This window comes from Crassostrea angulata, chromosome 8 (genome assembly GCF_025612915.1).
Source record: "Crassostrea angulata isolate pt1a10 chromosome 8, ASM2561291v2, whole genome shotgun sequence".
Lineage (NCBI taxonomy): Eukaryota > Metazoa > Mollusca > Bivalvia > Ostreida > Ostreidae > Magallana > Magallana angulata.
This window is the reverse complement of record NC_069118.1, coordinates 29,750,794-29,762,394: the sequence shown is the minus strand read 5'-3', so window position 1 is coordinate 29,762,394 and position 11,601 is coordinate 29,750,794. Positions and strand designations below refer to the sequence as shown.

The 11,601-nt window shown below is 33.2% G+C and overlaps 1 pseudogene; it reads left to right on the top strand.

The window, feature by feature from the left end:
• The first annotated feature begins 1,370 nt into the window (after positions 1 to 1,370).
• LOC128158477 (uncharacterized) lies at positions 1,371 to 10,598 on the top strand (annotated as a pseudogene).
• The last annotated feature ends 1,003 nt before the right edge of the window (positions 10,599 to 11,601 follow it).

Here is an 11,601-nt window from a genome sequence, read left to right as displayed (position 1 = left end):
TAATTGTCATACTGTTGTTGAAGATGATACATGTATGTTAAATTAACAAGATACATTTGTAGCGAGCTCTACCGGCAAGGCGTGTGTGAATAGAAATTCGGACTAGTTACACATTCATTCAACGGATTTTTTTGGCGTCAGTAAATCGGACCAGTAATGCATTGTTTTAATCGTCCCAGTAGTTCCCTGTAATCATGGCAATTTTTATCACTTCGCACTCTCACGAGAATCAGCAAGACAATAAAAACAATAACGATGTATTCGACATACAGTCAATGCTACCTCTAAAGTTCACCTCAGTACACTCTCAATCAAAAATAATCGATAATAATTCCATTTATTACATGGGGGGGGGGGACAACACCATGTTCTTTTAACATGATAAGCAAATATTTTTAAGCGTAAATTAAAAATAAAATTAAACATTAATTATTTCTTTTTAAGTGGAGGGGCAAATCCACGGTAAGTCGATTTGCTATGTATAAATTGACAAAAATGAAAAAAAAATTAGCATGGGGGGAGCTCTATGATGAGTCAAGTTTTATATGTAAGTTTAAGAAAAAATGTCTACTGCAAAAAAAAAGGGGGAAATCAATCAATCAATCATAATCACAATCACTATTTATTAATTTATTATAATTCATTGTTTGATCACATGCTGTGCTCGCCCCAACGGTCGCACCGTAAAACATATTATTTAACTATATGTGTATTGTATAAATGTCTTGCGGAAAATGTGTATATCAAATCAAATCTACAGAAAGTGCACACATTCATATTTTCGCTTAGAAGTACAATTTCAGATACATGTCTTAGGCAAGGGTAAAAGATGGAAAATTCCAGGGGTTCAATTGAAATTTCTATTTCACGTTTACCCTGAGTTAAAGGCACGGAAAGTAAATAGTTAAAAGCCCTTTGTCAGATGACAACATTCCAAAACAAATCAGCCATCTTAGTGTGCACTTGTCAAGGTAGAAAAATAAACACGGTATGTCACCTTTTTAAAAAGCTGTTCGATTAATTTAATAATTAAAACTACTGATGTTTGATGTTCAGATGTGATGAAATGTATTTTTGTATGAAATAGAAATAAAGCTCCCAGTAGGTCTTAACATATAATAGTTCTACTTTCACTTTCGAAAAGAACATTGTTTATTGATTACATTTATACCAGTCTTTATGAGAAAGATGAAAGGGATGGAGAATTGATTCCATGCCGTCCATGATCATACTGATAAAAATACAATTTAAATATTTTGGACATTATGAACATTTAAAAAAACCAATCAAGTGGCTGTTGATGCATGTGTTTTACATAAAGAACAAATTATAAGTATATACAAAATTTTCATTTTTATTTGTAGAAAAACCATGTATCCCCGTTCTAGTGCACAGGATGTGCACCGATGTGACCTTTGTGAGACCGCCATAGTACACAGCTACTGTGACTATTGTAATATCAACCTATGTATACCTTGCACTGGTGAACACATTTCAGATGAATATGACAAACATAAAATAGTTCCTTTTCAGGAACGGAGATCAACCCTCATTTATCCAAAAAGTGAAAGGCATTCACACAAAAGTTGTGAATTTCAGTGTAAGGATTGCAACACCTTTGTTTGCTCTTCTTGTATGGCATCTGATCAGCACACGGGACATAAATTTATTGAAGTCACAGAGGTTTACAAGACCAAGAAAGACACTATTGAAAAAGATACAAAAGAGTATGAAAACTTAATTTCTCCTAAATATGAAGAAATTGTCCTGGATTTAGAAAATCAGCTTGCCAACCTGGATGGAGGATATGAGAAGCTTACGACAACAATGTCCAAACAAGGTGAGCGATGGCACAGAGAAATTGACATCGTTGTGAACAAAATGAAAACTGAGGTCAGTCAGATAAAAGTGAAACACAAACGCATTTTGCAGAACACTTGGATGAAATCAAACATATACAGTCCCTCATAAAACAAACATTACTTGCTATTAAAGAAATAAAGAACTCCACTGAAGTATCTCCTACCATTGAATACAACTCTAAGATCAGAGAGTTTAGCAAGCTTCCACCCAAAGTTAAGGTTACATTGCCAATATTTATTCCAAAACCAATATACTGTGAGAAGATGTATAGTTTGTTTGGACAGATTATCCCATTATCTACATCTACAGAAGAAAATGTCTTGTCACAGAACCAACCCAAAACGTCAGTCAGAGAACTATTGGATGAGCCAGAGCTTGTTGCCACAATACCGACTGGGTATGAAAAAGTACGAAGTGTTACCTATAAAAATGATGACAGGATATGGACCAGTGGGTGTAGCAATGAAATCAAATGCTTCAATGCTCATGGTTCACTCCAACAGACAATTGTTACAAAATCAGAAGAAGTGCCTTTTGATATAGCTGTAGACGTAGGCAGGGATCTACTGTACTCTGATGGGATTGTAGGGACAGTGAATAAAGTGAAGAATGGACAGACAGAAGAGTTGATCGAATTACAGGGGTGGATGCCTTGTCAGCTGTGCGTCACCTCTAATAATGATCTCCTGGTTGCCATGTACAATGATGATAAAACTGAATCCAAAGTTGTACGTTATTCGGGATCAACAGAGAAACAAACAATTCAATTTGATGATGAAGGTAAACCTCTGTACTCAGGGAATAGTAAGATTAAATACATCACAGAGAACAGAAACCATGACATCTGTGTAGCTGACTGTGGGGCTGGTGCAGTAGTGGTGGTTAATCAGGACGGGAAACTCAGATGGAGATACACTGGTCATCCCTCAGTTACCAAGAAGAGACCATTTGAACCCTATGGTATCACAACAGACAGTCAGAGTCGTGTCCTGACAGCAGATTGTAACAACCATTGTATCCACATTCTGGATCAGAATGGACAGTTTCTCCGTTACATTGATAACTGTAATCTGGAGTATCCCTGGGGTTTATGTGTAGACAATAATGACAATTTGTTTGTGTGTGAGTACAAAAAAGGCTATGTGAAGAAAATTAAATACATGAAATAGTTTCAAATTGAGTCATTGATGAAAACAAATTAGGAATTGAAGAGTAAATCAGAACTGTTTTCTTTTAAGATTGTTTTATTTTCCATTCTGAATTTCATTATTTTTATTCATCAAAATTATACATCATTACATGATTATAGGATGAAATTCAGAGGTTTATATTCTATAGGCTACGATGTAAAGATTTAAAATATTCTTATGTGCTATTCCTTTCAGGTCTCCAATATTTTCATGGATATTTATAAATTGATGCTTTCCGATCTGAATTCATGTTTATTCACTATTATTTTCTCTGAATTTTCTCTGAATATGTAATTATAAAAAATATAATTGTCGCAGGAAAAAAATACTAAAACAATAAAATGCTTTCTATGGTGATTCATGCGGGATATGAAGGTGGCGACATTGCAGAAAAAAAAATACATAACACGCGTTAGCGGCTGATGTAATTTTTTTTCTGTAATGATCGCTACCTTCTTAATTTGCATGAATCATCAAAGAAAATATGTTATTGTTTATATTAACATCTTCCTTTTAACAAATTAATAAATTTTTTGTAAAAAGTAAGTAAAATTCTTTAAATGACAGTTAATTTACATCAGTATGTTAGCTATAAGAAACAACCAAATCGTCTCCGATGGGAATTTAAGTCTGACATCATCATGCAGTCCGTGATTTTAGTTTAGGTCGCTGTTTATTTCGACAAATAGATAAACGGGGCGTATGGATTTCAGTCTAGCTGTTTTCAAAGAGCCATGAATTAACTTTAAGTTTCCATAAGAAACAGAGGGAATCATACTCAGTAGATATAAATGCATTAAAATTACATGACAATAAATTACATGTATATTTTTGCAATGTCGCCACGGTCATATCCTGCATGAATCACCAAAGAAAGCATTTCATTATTTAAGACAAATTATTATTAATGCCAGGTGTATTATACAAGCAGGTCATATGATCATAAAAAACTGTTGAAATACAAAATTTATATTTAGTTTTGCAATGTATGTTTAAGCAATAATAATACAGAGAAGTTGTTCAAGTAGCGTAGTGGACAATGCACTCGCTTGAAAAAGATTTTAAAAAAAATGCACTCGCTTGTCACCGCTGCGACCTGAGTTCGATCCCCGTGATCGACAGTGGTGGTATGTGATATGGGGCTTCTTCCCACACCAATGACCCCCTCGCGCTAACATCCGTGCCAACGAGAGATATTAATATAAGTTGTAGAACTTGCTTATCAACGTTGTAAAATAAATAAAGTTCAGTTTTTTAAATAATACAGAGAAGTGGAAAATGAAATAATGAAATCAAAGTAATTAGTACTTGGGACATTTTCTCACTCGGTATAGATAAATGTTCAAACACCTTACATATATGGATGTTATTGACCAAAATGTAAATAAAAGGTTTACTGGGGTGGGGTGGAGGTGATTAAGACAAATTTCACTGCACTGTATTAGACTCGAACTCTTCATGATCTTCATGATCTTCACCTTCCCTGGGAAGAAAATTGCATCCGAGTTCGAGCCTGTCTATGCATTAATTGTTTTGCTTGGCTTTTACTAGTATCATTTATTTTCCAAAAAAGTCTGTGATTCATATAAAAATTTGGTACCTGCGGTATTCCCATCCTCCATACCCAGAACATAACTAAGACCAGCGTCAGTATTTGCAGTACCTTATGAACATCCCTATTAACGACCTTGAAGTTTGATCGAGTATTAAAAAAGTCTCTCTCCAACAAGGAATGAGATGTTGGTGTTGCTCATTATAAGAGTCAATGAATATGTGGTGGGTTTTTTTTCGCAGAACAGCTTTATATACCCTCGATCATACCTGAAACTATCCAAGAAGTTTACAAAAGAAACTGCTTTACAAGAATGGTTTTATTGTCAGAATTGAAAAAAAAAATCAGCATTGTTTATATAATTGCCTGATACTGTCCATTCTTAGAATAAAGGAGTTAACGATAGTCTCAAAATGTCCGTTCTGTGATTGTATTGTAGTGTTTATTAACAAGAACTATACGATTCATAGGTTTAACATATACACATAAGTAAAGTGAACATACATATGAATGTAGACATTTTTTACAAACATCACAATATTGTATAAGACTGCGTGTGCACATAGCAGTGTGCAAAATGTACATTACAAAATTAAACAGGATAATGAAGAGTATATTCTCAAAACAAAAACAATAATTATAATCTTATCGTAATTTTGAGCATTTATATAGGTATTTTCCCAAATTGCACATCTCTTTGATATTCTTTGTTGAAAGTAATTGAATAAGTTTAAAGAGAGGGTTTTCATAATAATATTTTTTTTTACATACAACTTTCTTATTTCCTTATAAAATGGACATATTTAAATAAAATGAAACTCATCTTCAACCTGTGATAGTGAACATACTTTACAATCTCTTTCATTTCTATGGATATTATAAAGTCTGCCACGCTCAATCTCGAGTTGATGAGAGGATAAACGGTATTTACGCCCCAATTCAAAATATACCATCATTGATGTAACACTTTTCTTAACACATAATTTCTTACAAAAATCTAAATGTATACTTTCTAATTCACTTCCTGGGTGCTGTCTCCATAATTCACAACCATAATGTACTATGCTACCAATATATGTATCAAACAGTGACAATTTTGTATTTACGTTCAATTGTAATGGCTTTATTTTGGACAATAAACAGTATATCGCTTTTGTACTTTGTGATGCTAAAACACTTTGCGTTTTATGAAAACTGCCATTAAAATTCAAAGTTATACATGTACCAAGATCAATGAAATGTTCAACAATATCGATAAATTCATTATTATAATCCCAACAATAATTATGTTTTAACCTTCCACTTTTTCTAAATACAACAATTTTTGTTTTATTTATATTGACTTTTAACTTCCACTTGGATGTATATTGCTGTAAACAATCAAGCATATCTTGTAAACCTTGCTCTGTTTCTGAAAAAAGAACAATGTCTTCTGCATACATAATCAAGAATAAAGCATTATCTCTTATTTCAACAGGTAGACACATCTCCTTTATGAATTCAATTTCAAAATCATTTACATACAAGGAAAATGAGAAAAGAGACAGAGACCCAGCCTGCATCAAACTCTCGAGACAATAAAAAAAAACTCGGACATATGATTTTGATATTTTACCCATGACTTTATGTTACTATACATAGACTTAATAATATTTAAAATACGACAAGCAATACCACGTATTGCTAATTAAAAAAACGTTAGATTTCTATCAATTTTGTCAAAAGCCTTTTGATAATCTACAAAACAGCAAAATAATTTTTTTCCTCTTTGCAATACTTCGACTAATTAACCAATGTAAAATAAAAATTGCATCTGTTGTACTATATCCAGCTTTAAAGCCAAACTGAGCGTCAGTGATTACATTATATGCCTTGGACCAATTACCTAATCTGTCATTCAATAGAGATGTAAAGTAAATATTTTAGATAGACAGCTTACAAGTGTGATACCTCTGTAATTATTACAGTCCATACAATCTCCTTTTTTATAAACAGGAGTTTTAAAACCTTCTGGCCATTTTGGGGGAAAGATTCCCGAGAAAAAGACAATATTGAATAAGTCAACTGTTTAACGTCTTCCTCTAACTTTTTGAACAACTTTCAAAAACATTGTTTAGCTATATAATTGAATATCCCCTTTATTAACTGTAATGGCAAATATAAATATACTTGCATGCTTGTATGCTTTCTATAAAATTCACCGTTGATATGGTCCATCTCGCTTGTTTCTGCATTGAAGTACATACTAGATAGGCCTAGGTATTGTAGTATACACATGTAACTTAACGTATCATTATTATATGTGCATACTATCTGTAGTTAGGGTAAAGAATGTGCTTGACGGCACTCCCCCCCCCCCCCCCCGAGAAAAAAAACGAGTAATATATCAAATTATTTGTATAGAATGTTAACACGTTCGTAGTCTTGCTTAGAAGTGCAATTTTAATTGCAATTTTCATTTCACGTTTACCCAAGTACAAAGCACGGGAAGTAACTCTAAATAATTTAAAGCTGTCAGGTGACCACATTCCACAAAAGCTCAACAATGTTAGAATACAATGTAGAAGAATAATCACGGTATGTATCCCTTTTCAACATCTGTTAGATTAATCTATCAATTAAAACTACTGAATTATATTTTTAGATGCAATGAAATATATATTTTAATTAGGCCTAAAATAGAAATAAATAAAGCTCTGACTAGGTATTAAAATATAATATTTCTACTTTCACTTCTGAATGATTACATTTGTACCAGTCTTTATGAGAAAGATAAAAGGAATAGTAGATTGATAACATGGCGTCCATGTTCATACTTACACATATACAAATTAAAGATGTTAGACATTATCACTATGATGATTTGAAAAAATACATGAAAATGGCTGTTGATACATGTGTTTTACATAAAATTATATAGTATTAATAATTGTAGAAAAATCATGGATTCCCGTACTAGTGCCCAGGATATACACCGATGTGACCTTTGTGAGACCGCCGTAATACACAGCTACTGTGACTTTTGTCATGTCAACCTCTGCAAGCCCTGTGTAGTAGATCACATCTCAGATGGATATGACAAACATAAAATTGTCCCTTTCCATGAACGAAGGTCGACCCTCATTTATCCGAATTGTGGAAAACATCCACAGAAAAACTGCGAATTGCAGTGCAGGGAATGCGGCAGCTTTGTCTGCTCTTCCTGTATGGCATCTGATCAGCACAAGGGACATAGCTTTGCCGAAGTCACAGAGGTTTACAAGACAAAGAAAGACATTATTGAAAAAGATACGAAAGAGTTTGAAAACTCAATTTCTCCTAAATATGAGAAAATTGTCATTGACTTGGAAAATCAGCTTGCCGACCTGGATGGAGGATATGAGAAACTTACAACAACAATGTCCAAACAAGGAGAGCAATGGCACAAAGAAATCGACATCATCATCAACAAACTGAAAACTGAAATCAGCGAGATAAAAGTGAAACACAGAGACATTTTACAGAAACACTTGGATGAAATCAAACAGATACAGTCCCTCATAAAACAAACATTACTTGCTATTAAAGAAATAAAGAACTCCACTGAATTGGCCCCAACCATTAAGTACAGCTCTAAGATCAGAGAGTTCAACAAGCTTCCACCCAAAGTTAAGGTTACATTGCCAACATTCATTCCAAAACCAATAGACAGTGAGAAGTTGTATACTTTGTTTGGACAGATCACCCCATTATCTACTGCTATAGAAGAAAATGTCGTGTCACTGAACCAACCCACCACTTCAGTCAGTGAACTACTGGATGAGCCAGAGCTTGTTGCCACAATACAGACTGGGTATCAAAAACTACGCAGTGTTACCTATATAAATGATGACAAGATATGGACTAGTGGACTGACCGATAAAATCAAATGCTTCAATGCCTATGGTTCACTCCTACAGACAATTGTTACAAAATCAAGAGAAGCGCCTTCTGATATAGCTGTAGATGTAGGCAGGGGTCTACTGTACGCAGATTGGATAGTAGTGACAGTGAATAAAGTAAAGAATGGACAGACAGAAGTGTTGATCAGATTACAGGGATGGAGGCCTGGTAATCTGTGTGTCACCTCTACTGGTGATCTCCTGACTACCATGTTCAGTGTTGATCAAACTCAATCCAAAGTTGTCCGTTACTCGGGATCTACAGAGAAACAAACCATTCAATTTGATGATGAAGGTAAACCTCTGTACTCAAGGACAATTTTTACTAAATACATCACTGAGAACAGAAACCATGACATCTGTGTAGCTGACTATGAGGCTGGTGCATTAGTGGTGGTTAATGAGGACGGGAAACTCAGATGGAGATACACCGGTCATTTCTCAGTTACCAAGAACAAACGATTTGAACCCCTTGGAATCACAACAGATAGTCAGAGTCGTATCCTGACAGCAGACAGTGACAACCACTGTATCCACATTCTGGACCACAATGGACAGTTTCTCCGTTACATTGATAACTGTGATCTGAAGAATCCTTATGGTTTATGTGTGGACAACAATGACAATTTGTTTGTGTGTGAATACAACAAAGGCTATGTGAAGAAAATAAAATATGTGAAATAGTTTCAAATTGAGTCATTGATGAAAACAAATTCGGAATTGAAGAGTAAATCAGAACTGTTTTCTTTAAAAATTGTTTTATTTTCCATTCTGAATATCATTATTTTTATTTATCAAAATTATACATCACTTACATGATTATAGGATGGAGATCAGAGGTGTATATTCTATATAGGTTACGATGTAAATATTTGAAATATTCTTATGTGTTATTCCTTTCTGGTCTCCCATATTTTCATGGATATTTATAAATTGATGCTTTCCAATCCGAATTCATGTTTATTCATATTTTTTTCTCTGAATTTTCTCTGAAAATGTAATTATAAAAAATATAATCGTCTCAGGAAAAACAAAATACTAAAACAATGAAATACTTTCTTTGGTGATTCATGCAGGATATGAAGGTGGAGAAATTGCAGAAAAAATACATAACTCGTGTTAGCGGGTGATGAAATTTTTTTCTGTAATGATCACTACCTTCATAATTCGCATGAATCATCAAAGAAAACATGTTATTGTTTATATTAACATCATCTTTTTAACAAATGAATAAATTTATATTTAAAGTAAATTTAAAGTAAATTCTCTAAATTACTGTTAATGTTCATTAGTAAGTTAGCTTAAAGAAACAACTAAATCGTCTCCGATGGGAATTTTGTTCTGAAACCATCGTGCAGTCCGTGATTTTTTTAAAGGTCGCTGTATATTTCGACCAATCGATAAACGCGGCGTGTAGATTTTTTGTCTGGCTGTTTCCACAGAGCCATGAATTAACTTTAAGTTTCAATAAGAAACAGAGGGAATCATACTCGGTAGATGTAAATATATACATATATGTATAATTACATTAAAATCATATGATAATAAATTACATGTATTTTTCTGCAATGTCGCCACCGCCATATCTCGCATGAATCACCAAAAAAAGCATTTCATTGTTTATTGTTTAAGTAAAATTACTATTTTTGCCAGGTGTATTATACAGCAAGGTGTATATGTAAAACATTTGCATCATTAAACACTGTTTACATACAGAATTCATTTTTAGTTTGGCAATGTATGTTTAAGCAATAATAATATCGAGAAGTGGAAAATGAAATCAAGGTATAATTAGTATTTGTAACTTTGTCACACTCGGTATATATGTTAAAACACCTTCATGGATGTTATTGACCAAAATAGCAAATGCAATCGCATTATGTCAAAAACCCTCAAGGATATTAGTTTTTGGGTTTTTTTGTCAGTTTTTAATTCGCATGTAAATTGCGTATTTCTTCTTTTGCTGTCCCCAATTATAAATGATTTATTTATCTGACATATTTTACATCATTTAGTCTCATTAATGTGGAATTAATAAAGTGCCTTTGCACGTATGTCAAGCGGTATTAAAAGATCATTATCTATACTACTATATTAAAATAATAGACTCAAATTTTTGGTCTTTAAAACCGATAAATCCGAAGAATACTGTCTTTTGTTTTATATATTTTAAACATCATTGGTACTCGAAGATTACCAATTTGTTTTTATTTCTTCTCAGTTAAGCTTCGCTAATCAATAATCAACGAAAATTCCTAAAAAAAATCCTGGAAATCATCTGGATTTTTTGGATTTTACAATCTTGCGCTTGCGCAACACATTCACGCTTACGGGACCTTTAGTTTATGTTTCCAAAATATCATATTTGCATGAATTAACTCAGAAATGATAATACAAATATGGGTAAATTTTTATTGGACATTTGCTATATATTCTGTCAATATATATTAATGAACTCTTATGAGATAAAGTATGAAATAACAAATATACAACAGTTACTAAGTACTTACTTTTGTCTTCGTCATGACATTTGATACATACCAAAAAATTAACATTACATTTCTTAGGAGAGTGAAGATAGAATTTGTTTTATTGTAAAAATAAATAATGTCCTACGGACCCAGTTTGACGATAGAATGCGTTCCGTGTATTGTCTCTGTAGCAAAGACAATACGTGTACGTTGGTGAAAATGTGTTGAATTCCTCAATTATATGGATTAAATTTTTTAGATGGTATTTAGATGGTAGAAAGGTATTTACAGTCTCAAAAAGGTTTGTTGGGATGAATTTGACTGTTATTTTCAAGGCAACTTCAATAATTTTCTCCAAAATCGTTCCGGAGCGATTCTGCAAATTTCTGCTACATTACGGGTATAAGGGAGGCATTCTAACTGTGGTGAGGGTCTTCCCCGAGACACAGTTAGATTATTCAAACTAAGGGAAGTGTAGTAAAAATAATAGCATTATTGCAGGCTTGTAGCTTTGTTATGTAAATGTCAATAATAAGGTGTGTCGATGTACCTATTTCGTAAATGTCCGATATGCAATTTCAACCCGTGCATGCACGGGTCAAAGT